Below are 11,571 nucleotides of genomic sequence, written 5' to 3' on the forward strand. Positions count from 1 at the left end.
GCTGGACACAGGCTTCTGTCCCCACCTACACCCTCCCCCCCCAGTCATTTTTGACAGGCAGTTGGCTAGTAAATTCATAAAGCCACAAGTTCAAAAGGTCCTTGAAGCCATAGGGTGGGTGGGTGGGTGTGTGTGTAAGACCTTATAAAATATCAACCATCTACTACGCTGGGTCTAGCACTAAACCACCTTGTTTTATAAAACACAAATTTAAACTCTTGCAAGCCTCTTATTTGTTTCTTTGTTTTTCTCAGATGATCTTTCTCCAATGATATCTGAGAGTTATTCCATTATGTTAGTTTGGTATTGCAAAGAGGCAAGAACTACACCAAAACTTTTCTATACAGTCTCTCAGGAAGTCAGTGACTGGCTTCCTTAAGTACATTTTTATTAGTTTGAATGGGTGTTATAGGGCGTTCAATCAAACTGTAGTTTGTACAAAGTATGATATATCACACCCCTTTTTTTGGAAGTTATTCTTTGCAACATTGAGCTTAAACTCCTGTCAGTATTTTTTTTTATGTCCAGCTTCTTATTCATTTCCATGTGTGTCCTCCAAGAAGAAGAAAACCAGCCTTCCCAACCCAAAATGATAGCGCTGCCATTATGATATCTTTCGGCCATGCTTTGGTTTGCATAGGATTCAGGGATGCTTTCTAAATTAGGTCATCTAGCAAATTCAGAAGAGATCTGCAGGGTTCATAAAGGCTGTCAGTTCCAGTTCTTCATTCTTGCCCAGTATATTTTTTTTTTCCCTTTCAGGAGTATTTGATTTCCATACTCCATAATGTGGATAAAGGCCTTTATGTGATTTGAAAGACCTGCTTCCTGTATTGCAGAAAAGGCCTATTTCCAGAACGGCTTTGGAGACTACTTAAAAGCAAAGGTATCCACCAGATACAGAACTTATTGCTTTAATAGTATAACCCTATTCTTGGGCAGCTTAATATCCCAGTCTGTCACTTGGACACTTCATACATATGTTGGTTCCCAAGTAAGTACAAACCTGTTATAATCTAGCTATAGGCTTTTATTGAATTTCTCTGATATCAGCCAAATGGAGCTTTTAGGAATTGCCTCTCTCCTTGTTTCTCTTACCTTATTTCAATACTGATCCCTCATCTGCTCAAAGATGCTCTTCCTGAAGATTTCTCTGGCATAAATGTGATAAATGGACCTAATTTTACACATCATTTTTCCATGGAAGATGGTGCTCTTTTTTTAATAAATGGCAAGAGCATTAATTGCATTTAACTTACTGAGGGGAGAGGGGGTTGTTTTTTCATGGTCTGTGGGGGTTTTTTGCGGTTTTTTTGGTTTTTTTGTTTTGTTTTGTTTTGGTTTTTTTTGTTTTTTTTTAAATCAGGAGAAAAAAATTATTGAAAGGTTTTTCATATGTAAGAGGTTGCTTAAAAATGGTCTGACGGACTTTGTGTGATTTCAAGCCTTCTCTAATAGGAAGATGCAGCAGTTCTCTATATTGCCTTAAACCAGTAAATAGAGGAGATCTTCACGATGCATCTTTTGGGGCCAGGGGCTGTTATCCTGTGTATAGGAAAATTTCTAGCATGGTCGGCATGCAACGCTTTCTAAAGAACAAGTAATAACACCATAGAATTGAAGAGATCTCAAAAGTATGCTGTCAGCTGTATCTCTGACCACTCTTTTTCTCCCAACCTATTAGCATTACAGGAAATGCCTCTGATTCTAATACCTGAAAGGCATTAATCTGTAGTTCTTATTTGTTTGCTTTCCATGTTTGATGGCTCTGTGTAATCACTGACACCATTTCCACTATATAATCCACTTCCCTAGTTGTTGATGTGAGCCTCGCTGCAGCAGGAGGCAAGAGAAATTGCTTAACAAAACAAACAAAAATGGTAGTAGTGAAAGTGTCAGTACTGCCTGTGAAGCAGACGAGCGTATGTAAGAATTCAAAATTAACCCTGAGATGTTTGGGAATGCTCTTAATTCTACCCGATACCCAGGGCTGCTTGATTAATAGGGACCATCCTAAGTAGCTTGATAAAGGAAGCTGCTGAGATGAATACTCCCAAGTCCTGCGTGGTTAACCTTTTTGCACTATAATGGCATCCCTATGCCCTCTGTGCTGATGTTACCTATTGACATCAACGGATGTCACCTGGGGTGGCACCTTTCTACAGGTACTTGCTCTCTAAATGTATGGGGGAGAAGTTCCAGAGCACTTAATTGGTCTAATAAAATGTCACATTTACCCAAAGAACCTTGTCTGCGAAATCACTTAATGCTTTTTACCCAACAGTCTTCTGAAGTGTGAGAAGCACATACTTTTCTGCCAGCATGAGTGAATAGCTGTCAAATACTTGTTCTTTCTTAAGTTACTTTGAATCTTGATTGGATCTGGTTGACTTGAGGGGTTGTTGCTGTTAGGTTTTTTGTAGCTGAGAGGGAATTTTTGAGGTTTTAACATGTTGCGTACCATTTACTGTTGTAATTTGCATGTTATTGCTGTGCAGTAGTATTTGTTTGGCATTTATTTCCCAGCTGGTGCTTTAGGGCTCCCAGGGCTATGTTTGGTTCGCCGCATTTATTTTCAGTTTCCAAGGAATCATTCTGAATGATCTGGGCATTACCCAACTCAGTGGTTAGTTATGGGAAAATAGTTGTTCTACTGCCAATGACCAATCTACTGCTGGAGTATAGAGAAGTGCTGATTGTTGGGACTGTGCCATTTTAGGCTGTTGAGCTTCTTGAAAATGTCTCAAGTTCTGTTTAGAGTACAAAAGGCCAGTGGAGTTTTGTGGAGAAAATTATTTTAAATGGGGAAAATCCTTTGATTCTTGCAGAAGCTCAACGTAAAGCAAATACTGATTTTTTTTTTTTTGATTTTTTTTTTTTTTTTCTCACTGTAGACAACTTTTCAGGATAATTCAGGCTTAATCTGATCTGATACTTTCCTTAACTGTAAGAAACAGACTAGTGCAGTAACCACTGTTACTGAAGAATAAATAGTAAGAATAATATAGTGCAGCTAAGCAAAGTGATGTCACTACAATGAGAAAATTGTAGACTATTTTCCTCTGTTGAACAGATCTAGCTCTTAATTGTAGGGCATGCCTTACAAACAGGTGTTCTCTGAACAGACACTGGTACTGGCAGTTCCATTTAAATGGACTTCTGTTAGATTTCCACGTTGCCCACGAGCATGCCTGCAACTTCTCATTTCCTGGTAGCAATGCATTGAATGCAGATTTTGAAAAAATTCCCTTTTCGCTTCCTTTGGTTCCATCTGCATGGGGTGTTTCAGTTCTCTATAGTCTGTCTTCAGTCTTTAGCTAAAAGCAGGTCTGATAAGATGCAAGAGGTCAGGATCCTTTGCTGATCTGTCAGATAACTCCATTAAAGTCGGTGTAACTATTCCAGTTTTGCCTAACTGAAAATTGGATCAGTATTCTTGATGTGGCTATCTAGTGTTTAAAAAAACAATCCATCAAAACAACTCCCTACCGACAGACTTAATTTCCTTTATTTATAAACAAAGAAACACAAGGCCAAGTCTTGAAGGTCAAGTTTAATACTTGCTTGGTAGCAGTGTAACATTATATGCTCTCATTGGGTCAAAATCCTCTCTACTGATAGCTAATACAAGTATATTAGAAACACTGAACCCTTTGTTTCCTCCCCCTTTTAAATCAGTTTTAACTATTTGAGTACTTTGACTTTCCGTAGCACTTCTGTATGCATGTGTTTTTTGTTTTCCTTCCTGTTAAGGTTTCTCGGTACTGCTGTATAATTTAGTGCTATAGGACATCTTAGATTTGAATTTTGGTCCTTTTTTCTGCATGCTGTCTTCCTGCGTGTAGTTTTTGCTTTTAACAGCTGGCCTGTCCAGTGAGATTGTTAATTGCACATAGTTGAAATTAGGTGCAATGATCATAATCCTGTGAGCTAATTTTGCCCCACTTGTATCCTCGCTATTATAAATTCTTCTCCATTTGGGACTCTCCAGCAGCAGCAAAATGTTTGTTTTGCAGTATTTTCCAGTTAATCAACACTTGCCCATCCCTAGCTGACTATATATTTCAGCTCTGAAGACTGGAAATATTCATTAAGTCTGATACAGATAGGAAACAAAGAAGAAAAAAGTACAGAGATGTTTGCAGCTATTTTTTTGGCTGTTTCCACAACCGCAACTTTCAAATCGAGTAAATAACTGTTGAAAATACCTGCAATGGACATTTGCATAAGAAACCCATAAGGACTGAAGTTGTCCTGAGGGCACAATGTGCTTTAGGATTCCCGCATTATGGCTGATGCAGTTTAATTTTTGAAGCCCATTCTCAACAAAAGAATTCCGCATTCTGATTAAATCTAGTCTGAGAAGTATGGAGTTTAGGGCCTGTCCAAGGCTTCCTGTTTCTGGATGCTGCTGCAGTTATCATAGACACTGGTATAGATATGATAGGGAAGGTGTAAGTGGTGGATATGTGCACTGTAAGGAGCTTTGAGTTGTGAAAAAGGTTTTACCTGGCTTCAGAGCAGCTGCATAATATTGATCTGAAGAGCATTCTGCAAGGCCTATCTTCTTTTCTTCAGTCTACAAATATAGTGTACCAGTTTGGGGCTGATTTATTTATTGAGAAGGGGAGCAGATTCTGGTGGGGAAGGATTGTTGTATGGGGTTTGTTTATACAGTATTTCAGTGTCAGAAGATCACAGATTGGGAGTGGGCTATACCTAATTATTAACTGAAATAAAAATAACATTATCAAAAGAAGTTGGGTGCCTTGAGGCTTCTCAAACTAGGTGTCCCTGGATAATTACTTGGCTGATGGGAATGTTTTGGCATTTACGTGAATATATGAAATCCACCTCTTTAGAGAGGAATTCACTGCAGGCATTTGATTATGTTACTGAGGTCTGCAGCCTGATCAGGAGTTCTTTGCACTCCAAAGTGCTGCTCAAGTGAAAAGGCTAAACCAGGGCTAAATGTAGTTCCTTTGGAGCATTCAGTTTCTGAGGAAATTAAACACGAGCCCAGGCACTTCTAGGAAGAACTCCCTCAACTGATTTAAATGTTTGATTCTTAGCTGGCTGACCTTGGTTTCTTGGGGTGGGATTTTGCCTGTTTTCACTTAAGACTTATAAAGAGCCTGGATATTGCACTGATTAATTCTTGCCATAGTAATAATTCTTTTGTGGTTGAAAGACCTCCATCGTTTCCAGTATTTTTGTTGCATCCTTCCTTCTCCAAAGTCCAAATTACGACTAATGGCTTAATTTACTATCAGAAGATGCCAAGTTTTAAAGCTGCAGGCCCTGGTCCGCAGCTGCAGGGCCTGGCCCGTAGCCTACTAAAGTCAGTGGGAGTTTTCACAATCGCTTCCGCAAGCTTTGGATTTGACCCAGAGGAACAACCTTTCTGAAGAACTTATGGCCATATTTTCAAGTGCTTGCCAGCCACAACCAGTGTCAGATTTTCAGAGGATGTCAGTGCACATGTAGGCACGTTGAAATCTGCCCGCCTAAAAAGGGGGGCAGATTTCAAAATTCCTGTGCATTGAAAGCCTAATATGTAGTGTATGTGGCCAAAATTTCTAGAGCTCAGCCTACAGTCTGCTGAGCTTTCCTGAAAATCTGGTGTTGCAAGCAGATTCATTGACCAGGCTGATTTCCCTACTTGCCTGTGTTTCTAGGGCTGTCCTAACAGCTCAGCTTCCAGTTTCATGATTAAGAACCTCTGTTTAGACTCTGTTTTCAATTTGTTGATAACTAAGGACCAAATTTTACCGTGCCCAATCTGAACACTTGAGTTTGGCAGCACGCAGAAGCACTGCTTATGAGAACAGAGAAGTGAGTGAGTAATACGCACACATAATGTTGCTGTTACCTGTTTTATAACTCCCAAGGATTTCAGAGTTGCCACATTTGGAATGTCTTGGCAAACACTGTATTGAAGTTGTAATCTTCTTGGGCATTTCAAGCAAAGTCATTCACATGTGTCATTTGGCAGACTTTGTTTACAGTGAGGCGGGAGCCAGACCATGATATTTTTAACTATCCTCTAAAATTGAAAGCTGGATTTTGAAATGTATCCATTATTCACTCCCCCTTGTAGTTCCTCACTAGCAAATGAAAACAATAAAATAGTTGTGCTGTCTAGCTTAAGGAAGAAGATATAGAAAGATTTGTGTTTAAATCTTTAGCTTGCACTCCACAGATCTTTTGAAGTGGCTTTTGCTGAATCATATGATGGTCTTGTGTGGGTAGAATTACGAGCAAAGACAGCCCGCCAGGGTCCTAAATGAAACCTTTATATATATGAAAGAACATGAAGGTGCCTGATGATATTTTAGCAACATTATCAAGTGTACAAATGGTTTAGAAATGAACGTGTCCCTTAGAGCCCTATTATATACTTTGCTTGCAGACAGAAGTCCAAATGAAGCCTTTGTGATTGCAGACAGAAATCCAAATGAAGCCTATGTGAAATGTACCTATGTAAGCAGAACACAAGGCTGCAAAAAGGGTGCTGCCAGGTTTAAAACCATTTATTTAAGAGAGAACCTCCTTAACACTCCTTGTTATTACTCCAGAAGTGAGATTTTTCCCAAAAAACCTAAGGGAGATCAGTGCCTATGTTCTTGTTGAATTTCAGGGTGCCTCACTCCAATGAAAGCTCTAGCCAGGTTATTAAATCTGAGATGTTTTCACATTCCTTTTCTGTGTTTGCACTGTTTGTTCATTGTGCTGTTGAATGTTCTAATTCATGCCACTAATCTGTGTGCCTCAATTTTTCCCTGTTACTATGAAAATTCCTTGGAACAATAAAAGCCTTTCATTATTTTTTCCCCTAAATTGGCATAAACCAGGGTGAGAAACACATCTGGCCTGCAGGGCCAGTGCAGGAATAGGCCCTGAATTGAAATGGTGTGGGAATGGGGCATATGCTGGATGAACAAAACTAGGCTGGATCAGGCCCATAGACCCCTCTTCTTCACCCCTCCCCACCTCCCGACACACACCCCATGGTGGATCCAGGGACTGTGGCGCTTGCTACAGAAGAAAGATTGAAATGCAAGCTGCATGTGGCGCCTGCTCCAGCCGGTCTGCAGTCGACACTGTGCATTTCAGGTCCCAGATTGGCCAGAACGGGTGTTGGATCCAGTGTGTGGGAGACCCGTCGAACCTGTGCCCCCTCCCCTGCATGCCTGGTCTAACACCCACTCTGGCCAGTCCACGATTGTGTTGCATGTGGTGCTTGCTCCAGTACCCATGCTTCCTGTACCATCTGCCCCAAATTGGCTGGAGTGGGTATCTCATGTAGACTGTCCATAACAGGCACAGTGGGTGCTGGAACCAGGATAGGACAGGTTAGCCTGGAGCGGACTGGCCTTGCATGAGGCTGGCATTGGGGGCCAGAGAACATGGTACTGTGAGATGCATCATTGACACCCTGGCTTAAATGATTTTTAGTTTAGCATAGACTTTCCCCATCATGCTTGCAGATTAACCAGTGTGGCATTGTCCTACATCATGAGAAACATAACTATAGAGAACGTGATGACTTCTAGATCAGAATGTGCTTAGACGCTGTCATTTTCACAACAGTAGCAAATGGTCTGGTTAAGTTTATATGCAGACTTTTATCAAAACCCCTTATTTTCATTTTTAATCCATTTTGGATGCAAAGGATTTTTCTTGTGCTTGGTCTGAGGGAAGTTTGTGCTAAATCAGTTAAAAGTATTACGTTATGTGGGATGTGATTATATTCCAGCTGTCATGCACATTACTCTTAAGGGATGAGGGTAGAATCATGGGGTTGAATGGGACCTCAGAGGTCATCTAGTCGAACCTCCTGCCTGCATTCAGGATGTACTGTCCCTAACCTATCTCTTGCATGCTTATCCAGTCTCTTCTTGAAACCCTTCAAGGAACTTTGAAATTCTTATTTTCGTGTGTTGCCTCTGGCTAGCCTGCTAGTAAGGTAGAGCCTCTGTGTGAGTTCTGGGAGGAAAAAGCAAACAAAGGTAATTTTTGGCATGCACAGAGCAGACTTACTACACTTTATAGTGCAGCTTGATGCCATGAATGTTGCCCCCATGCAGTATGTTCAAATTGGCAATCACATTTTTTGTATTTCTGAGTCTAGAAGAAATAAATGGTAGAAGTCTGGGTTGCTTGTTTATGGTTTGAATTTTTTATGCTATTAAAATTCATTTTGGTTGGTTTTCTGCCCAGCCACAGCCACATCAGTCCTATACACATTCCTTTCTCTCTCTCTCTCTTTTTTTCTGTGCAATGAGAAGGTGTGCCACTTAGATACTGTTTTCTTCCTCTTCTAACCTTCTGTAAAGGGCAGTGTCTGGGATTCTTTTATAAGAATGGTGGATATGCCCCAGTTTAAACATTTCAGCATGTAAATGCATCCTGTAGGGATTTGAGCATGCAATTAAAAGTTGAGAACATATTTAAAAGTTTTGAATCGGGTCACAATTGCACGTAACCTCAGACTCTAACATACTGAGTGGGGACATTGCATTACTAGATGGTATAAATCCATCCAAGTCTAGAGTGAATCTCACTTATGCTTCACAAAGTGAATCTCAGTTCACACTTTATGGCAGGTATCCCCACAGTAAAGCTGTCTCTCCTTCTTTCTCATGGGGAGGCAAAAGAACTTGGTTTTGATTCTGTCACTTCACATACCATTTTTTTGGAAGGCAGGATGGATCTGGGGAACAGAACAGTAAGCTCTGGGAACTGGATTCTGGTCTTGGGGGTGCCCCTGCCTTGCTTCTATCTGGGTAAATCATTTGACATTGTGACACCAATTTACAGTTGGCAGAATGGGGATATGGATATTCTACTATCTAAAGTGCTTTTGAATAGACTGGAGGAAGAATAAGAACTAAGTGTTCATTCCCTCTCCTTCCCCCATCCCCCTTCTCACCCAAATGATTTTTTTTTTTTAACTTGGCTTTTCTGGATAAGGTATTTTAAGGACTTGTTTCTGTGGAATGCTTGGGTACTAAGGCCCTGATTTAAGCACGTGCTTAGCGGTAAGCATGTAGTTATTTCAGGATCAAACCTAAAAGAATAAGTAACATTTTTCCAGGAAAAAAAGAGGAAAAGACTTTTTTTTTTTTTTTTTTTTTTAAACCTATTTTAAAATCACACAAATGTAACCACAAGGTGGCGTCTGAAGATGGTGTGAGGAGACCTCCCAGTTCTCATGATTGTGAATGTTCATAGCAACAGAAGGACTGTAAACCTGACTAGTTTCAAAAGGAGGAATATTATTTTTAATAATCTCTTTAAATTCCAGTTATTTTTTCTGTGATTTAGATTGTTTAGTTTATAATTTCAATCTACTGCCCTTTTAAAGTCTGTTTCTAGTGCTTAAAATAGTATTTATAGGAAAAGTACCTGTGGGGACTGATCAGCGTGAATGAGTATACTTGCTTAATACTTTAAAAAAAACCCAACAACTTATGTCCAGTTTTCTGCCAAAGTTGGGCTTAAACTAAGCTCCAGAGGGCAACCACATCCCAGGCCCACTTTAACAAGGTGCTAATGCAACAAAGGGCTAGTGCCTTAAAAGGTGCAGGTGTAATGCTAGCAAATAATGCTCTCAGTTGAATGTCCACTAGAGGGCTAGCAAGGGAGTCAAACTGAAGGGGATTATATTTCTCACACTAATTGCACACTATCATTATAATCTTCTACAAAAGAGGGATCAGGATAACTTGCTTTTGCAGAGCATATTGCTCCTTTTTGACAGTACCTATGAATTTATTCCTAGGTATGTATGTAATGGAATATTTCTCCCTGTGAACATTAAGCAACACTGTCATCTTTGAAATAAAGAGATACATACTTATTATTGGGTTTTTTTTAAAGATTTAGGAATGTTACATGATTATAATTTATGGTCTAATATCACTTAGTGGATGATAAAACAGGTTAAATAGGATGTATAGCCATTAATTTATCTTGATTCTGTCACAGGTGCTGTAGGTGGTACCTGTTAAGATGGGTTGTTTGAACTGCTCTGTTAATAGAAACATAGAAGGAGAAGATGGATAAATGGTAACATTAGGACTCCACAGGAATGTTTTATTGCCTATTAAAAATATTAGGGGACCATTCTTTCATTTGCTCATGCAGCTATATTAGGGTCCCCTTGACAGTGGTAGTAATTATGAGCAAATTTAATTATGAAAGCTTCATTGCCTGTACTGTAAATCTCAGAGGAGATCGCAGAAGAGATGGACACAGTAGTACTGTCTCCTGTAAAACAAGATGAGAGCACGCAGCAAAGAAAGCCAGACACTTTCCTTATTCAGTCTTCCCTGTGTTAGTATGATCTGATATTTTTACTCTTGGCCTGTTGTTGGATGAAAATCTCAGCTAGGTCCCTTTACAGCATGCTGAAGGACTTGGCTGTGTCACTGCCATTGTTGAATCACCAAAACATTTTATGGTTCATTTCTTTGAACACTTCAAACTAAATGCAGAATGCTATTTTTTTAATGGCTTTCTCATTTAGTTCTGTATTTTCATATGATTATATCATCCAACAAAAAAGTTAGTGCACTGAAGTGTAATCATTCTGAAAGTGCATTCATGACAGTTTGCTGATGGTGCTAATAAGGATGTCTGCAAGTGTTGATATTTAATAGATGCTTAACTTCTATATCCATTTATAACAGCCTGGTTTGATATCTGAATTACCTACCTTGTGTTGTACAAATCCTTGCAATGTTACAGCAAGCCTTGTGATTTTTTTGATATATTTATTTATAACTTCCATAGACAGGGCTTTAAAATTACATAGGAATCTCAGATTTCTCTTTAAAATGAGTTTCTAGCTCATAATTGAAGAGAAAAGTTGGAAACATTAATCCAAATCTACCTGTGTTCAGAAACCAGAAGCAAGGGGTTTTTTTAGTTTTTTTTTAAACTGGATTGTTCTCATATTAAATTTTGTCTAGTACTTTTACATTAATTTTTGTCTAGTACTTTTTATTATTATTTTTTGAGGCAGAAACTTGTGATATTTGAATATTTGACTTTTGGTCACAGTGATTTCCTTTAATTACAAATCTTACGTACTAGCCTTTAGCAAACTAATATTGCAATCTGTGCAGAAACTAAAACATAAAGCAGGCTTTATATAAAAGTAGGCATAGCATTCAGTGCTTTTAGTCAGGCCTCCTGTGAGCTAATCAAATCAAATAATCTTCAACAGACTGAATATTAGTTATTAAACCTGGAATAAAGTGATGCAGGAACTGGGGCTAGTAATTCAATAATTTTTCTTTATCCTGTTGTGTGGCGGTTGTGCTTTGCCATCATAGAATACTTAACTTGAAACTAAGACAAAGCCTGTTTGATTTGGCTACAGTTCTGACATATAGATGCTTAGACAACTAGGTTTATAATAATTAGACAATAGTTCTGCTGAAACGTGTATCCAGACAACTTGCCACATTCAAGGAAATGCGTTAATAAATTAAGCCTCACAGCATCCTGGCTGGAGAGGTTTTATGTCCGCTTCACATGGATATTATTATCACATGTAGG

General features: G+C 39.1%; 1 protein-coding gene across 8 annotated transcripts in view; it reads left to right on the plus strand.

Annotated features, from left to right (window-relative positions):
* BBX (BBX, HMG-box containing) overlaps positions 1 to 11,571 on the plus strand; it is a 212,652-nt gene that overhangs the window by 83,166 nt on the left and 117,915 nt on the right. Inside the window, exon 2 of one of the 8 annotated variants that reach the window (XM_006035078.3) lies at positions 763 to 886. The exons of the other annotated variants lie outside the window; for them this stretch is intronic. The gene's annotated coding sequence lies outside the window, so the exon portion shown is untranslated. The remainder of the gene's footprint in view (positions 1 to 762; positions 887 to 11,571) is intronic. 8 annotated transcript variants of the gene reach the window in all.

Source organism: Alligator sinensis, unplaced genomic scaffold, assembly GCF_000455745.1.
Source record: "Alligator sinensis unplaced genomic scaffold, ASM45574v1 scaffold847_1, whole genome shotgun sequence".
In the NCBI taxonomy this organism is placed as follows: Eukaryota; Metazoa; Chordata; order Crocodylia; family Alligatoridae; genus Alligator; species Alligator sinensis.